The sequence below is a fragment of the Triticum urartu genome, chromosome 1A (genome assembly GCF_056163025.1).
Source record: "Triticum urartu cultivar PI428250 chromosome 1A, HENAU_Tu73, whole genome shotgun sequence".
NCBI lineage: Eukaryota > Viridiplantae > Streptophyta > Magnoliopsida > Poales > Poaceae > Triticum > Triticum urartu.
In genome coordinates, this window is record NC_141873.1 from 400,962,995 (window position 1) to 400,967,375 (window position 4,381).

The 4,381-nt window shown below is 42.3% G+C and overlaps 1 non-coding gene across 1 annotated transcript; it reads right to left on the reverse strand.

Moving 5' to 3' along the window:
- Nucleotides 1–3,355: 3,355 nt before the first annotated feature.
- TRNAD-GUC (transfer RNA aspartic acid (anticodon GUC)) lies at nucleotides 3,356–3,429 on the reverse strand. Its single transcript has one exon. It is a non-coding gene; the product is annotated as a tRNA-Asp (tRNA).
- Nucleotides 3,430–4,381: the final 952 nt, after the last annotated feature.

Sequence of the window (4,381 nt, forward strand, 5' to 3'; positions counted from 1 at the left end):
AATTGAAGTGTAAATCTGGATGGTTTGAAGTGGAAACCTTAACATGCAAAAGTGTCTACCTCATTAGAAAAGCAAGTATCTACCGGCGATATATTCATTCGAGTATCAACCGGCGTCAACCAGTTGTCAAACTCCAAATATTTCGTTCGTAGGGGCATGAAGAAGTTGCTAAACCGGTTGTAAAGTGGCTCTGATAAAAACCATCATTGCTTTATTTTTTACTTTTCATCTAGTAACGTGCATGAATGGATATGGTGGGTAAGATTTGAAAACGTTTGACATCAACCGGGCTCTACTTTGCTTTTACTTTACTTCACTTGCCAGGTCATTGTTGTCGATATTGAGGTGAGGACTCTCTCTTTATTCTCGTTTTATTTCTCACTAAATGATCTAACAAACGCATGATTTGATTACTAAATATTGAGTCATTGAACGAATATTCGAGTAAATTCACCTTTTTCTATGAAAGCAAGGATTGGGCTGGGTTGCTTATTCGTCATCACGGAGCAACCCGGTACCTTTTCTTAGGCGAGCGACTGAGACGAGAGCTTTCAATTATGCCGTTTTGGTCAAATCCCAGGGCTCTTTCTGATTTGATTAAATACTTCTATGTTGTATGATAATAGAAAGTCAAGATCTCACTCGCTTTTTCTGCTTTGTATTCTCGGCTGTTGCCTTTTTCCACATCGATTGCTATAGGAGTTCCATCCTCAACCTATGTATGCTCAAAGAACTGGATCACGGAACTCTCAGCCCTTCGCCCCAAGGCTACGAAAACGTTTCTACTCCCTTTCCCTTCCCAACGTCATATCTTTCTTCGACAAGAAGGAAAGATCACTCTCTATCTAAATGATAGAACCACTGGCACGGTACCTTTCACATTGGTAAGTCAAATCCTGGTGAAGACATCACGAGCAATGACACGACGACATCATCTCCACTTCGTAGCCCATCGGTCTTCATTCATTGAAGCCAGGGCATTGACTGACTTTCAGCGATCGCTATAAGAAAGACATAAAAAAAGTTCTCCTAAACCTGTTCCTTTCCGTTACTACTACTTGGAATTGGAAGTCTAGGAGCAGGACTAACCTTTTTCTTTCGTTTAAATAAAGTCGAGATGTAGCTTTCTCTATCTCAAGAAATTATTCCACCTCCATTCATTGGAGAACAAAGCGTTATCTGATTAGATCCTTGCTTCAAACTCAACCGAATCAAGTTTCAAAAATAGATGTGGAAGAGGCAAAGGGAAGAGCGGGGTTGCCGAATTGTTTCTCAGAGCCGGACGAAACATCTATCTCTATTTACAATACCCTTACCCCCAAGAAAACTTTGTCGAAAAAGGTTGTCATCGTAATAGGGATTGCACCTCAACATGGCAGCCCTCAATTCTGCCAATTGTGTGTGACTTGTACTCTTCTAGGCTTCCTCTTTGCCTCAAGTGATTAAACTCATCAACTACACCAACCACATTTCTTACCTCAAACCTCTCTACAATCTCTTGAATTCACTCTTGCCAAGATACTTGTCCCCTATTCACTAAGAAACTGTTGTACCAGCTTTCAGCTCTCCCCCTAAGGTGCATAGCCGAAAGTTCTACCTTGTACCAATCGTAACTTGGTACACCGAAAAGTAATGTTCACACTTTTGTATCCAAGACCTGGCCCCTTCAAATATTGGAAAAGAAACTCTAGGAGGTTGATGTATCTGCTGCCCATATTGATATTGATTTTGCGGCCTTTGTTCTTGCAGGTATTGGTACGGGTCATGCTGTTGAGTTGGAAGCGGTTGGTTAAGGTAAGTATATATTGGCACTTCTGGTTTCATGGAATTTCCAGCATAGGGCAAAAGTATTGGTTGGGAAAATGGGATATTTGGTATTGAATTGGGTCTTGGTTGTGGTGGTGGAGGTGCAGGATTAGGTCTAATATTATCATGTTTTGAGCTGTGAGGAAGGCCATAGGTGGCTGGAAACAAGTGTTCGTGCCAAGGTTTTGAGGGGGATAGAGAGGGTTATTTTTGTGATTGGGTCTTTTAGTTGCTTTGCTACTAGAGGTCTAGGTGGTCAGGGGTTTAAAGGTCTGGAATAGGTGTGAGTGGTGGTCGTATTCAGTACCAATGGTACGGTAATTGGAGGTTCAGGCGGTTCAGGCCTAGGATAAGAGCTAGAGGCTTGTTGAGGGGTAGCCATGGTTTCAGCTTCACTGGCAACAGCTGGTAGGGACATTTGTTGTGGTGTTCTAGGAAAATGAACCATATTGCCCCTAGTTGTGTTAATCGAGCTATGCTCTTCTTCAACGCTCCGCGCCTTCAAAAAAGTAGTTTTGTTGCTTGCGCTTTAATTTAGGAGTTTCAACTTAACTAGCATATGTGCATTTGGGTTGTTGGCATATGTCGGCTACATACTGGATGCTTTTCCATCATTGTTCGACTTGCACAGAAACAATGGGTCCCTTCTGGTTTCTTTTTCTCCCTCCAAGTTTGTTCTTCACTGTAATGTGTGTCAACTCAACAAGAGTGAGCACACCCTTCCTGCTGGTCTTCTTCAACCTTTGTCTGTTCCATTACAACCTGGGTCTTCTATTTCAATGGATTTTCTTGAGGCACTCCCCAAGTTTTATGGTTATAGCTCAATACTTGTGGTCGTGGACCGTTTCACTGGCTCATTTCATTCCTCTATCTCACCCTTTTAGCTGTATACCCTATCTTGTATCCAGTAGTAAGTCTACTCTTCTTACCCCCTCTCCTCTACCTTTTGTGGCCCATCTATTAGCTTTTTGACCATCTTTGAGTCATAGCGAGACGGCTCTATCTCTTTTCACAAGTACAGCCGTAAGTACAGTTGCGGGCGTCAACGATCAGCAGTACTGAGCTACGGAAAGTCTATCGAATTATAGCTACGGAAAGTCTATTGAAAGGACCTAATCAAAGGCTACTACAGCTATAACTGACCCGCCTATGGAATCTATTGGCTCGGCTGAACCGACATGAAATGAAAGAGAGGAAGGCGGAAGCTATTGGCAAATAGAGGGGGGATGTTCTCCGTGTCTTTTAGCCCTCACTAGATGACAACTTGCTTACTTTTCACTTCTTCTTAAGCTTGGCAGACTAGTTCCTGACTGACTTGATAGTGCGATGAGCTTACTTGCTCTAGTTCTATCCTCAGGATTTACTTACCTGAGTACCTAGCACCGAGGATCGATGTAATTTACTTTCAAAAAGATGCTGTTGATGCTAACACGCATATAAATAGATGTTCCCCACTGCTTGCTCCTCTTACCCGAATGGGGTTATATGCCTTAGTGAAACTCAGGGTAAAGTGGCAGAGGTATGACCTCGGGAAGAAAGAAAGATCGGGCGGGGAAAACGGGGTTCGAACCCGCGACTTCTGGCGTGACAGACCAGCACTCTAACCAACTGAGCTATTTCCCCCTTTCGTAACTACTGTCGATTCAACAGTCACCTACCGGTTACCTTTGTAACTATACCAAAGTAGCTGTACAACAGAATGCCCTTCGCCTTTAGTACTTTTCTTATATATATTATGTTATATACTAAATGTGTCAAAGCAATAGAACTTATTGAAAAAAAAAACAAGCCCATCTTTCTCAAAAAGGAAGAGAGGGCGCGCCCCCCCAGAGAGAACCCCATTCTTTCAAGAAAGTTCTAATTAATTATGTAGAAAAAGAAATAAGGAAAATAGGAGTAAGCGAGTAGGGTCAACAAGATTCTAAACGAATACCACAAGTGACGGAACCGACGATGATGAAGAGATAAGGGGCGAAGGAGATTTTTTCTATTATTCCAATTCTTATTTATTGATTATCTAATTTATTTAGATCCATATTCATTTTCATTTGCAAATACAAACTCTCTTTCATTTTCTTTTTACTTTTGCGCTAAGGATAAGGGAACTGAGAAAAAAAGAGCTGGCTTGGCTGGTACATCAAGCATATGACATATTGCTTGTTCGGTGTGGTACACATATCTGTCAATGTCAATCAAGTAAGAAAATGCATTCCCACTGTCTGAGGAAAAGGTGAAGAATTGCAATTTATTGAGCTTGTAAGGCCCGTTGAAGTCCCCGAGAAAGGGTATAAATAGGGCTATAAGTAGGCCGTTTGCTATTGCAATAAGGGCTGCTCGCCTTTCCTTTTGACGGCTTGGCTTCCTATCGCTCCTATGTAGTGGTCGGCCTTAAAAGGAGTCTTCCTACCATACCATCATGCATGCCTATGTTATAGTGCGTTAAGCTTCGCCAGAAGCAAGCAAGATGATGAAGCGAAGCTTCGTAGACAAGGCTCGTTCCGTGCTTGACTTACGAGCTCGTGTAGTAAGGCCTCACCCTACTTCAATAAGGGCTTATGCACTCCACTCGTAAACG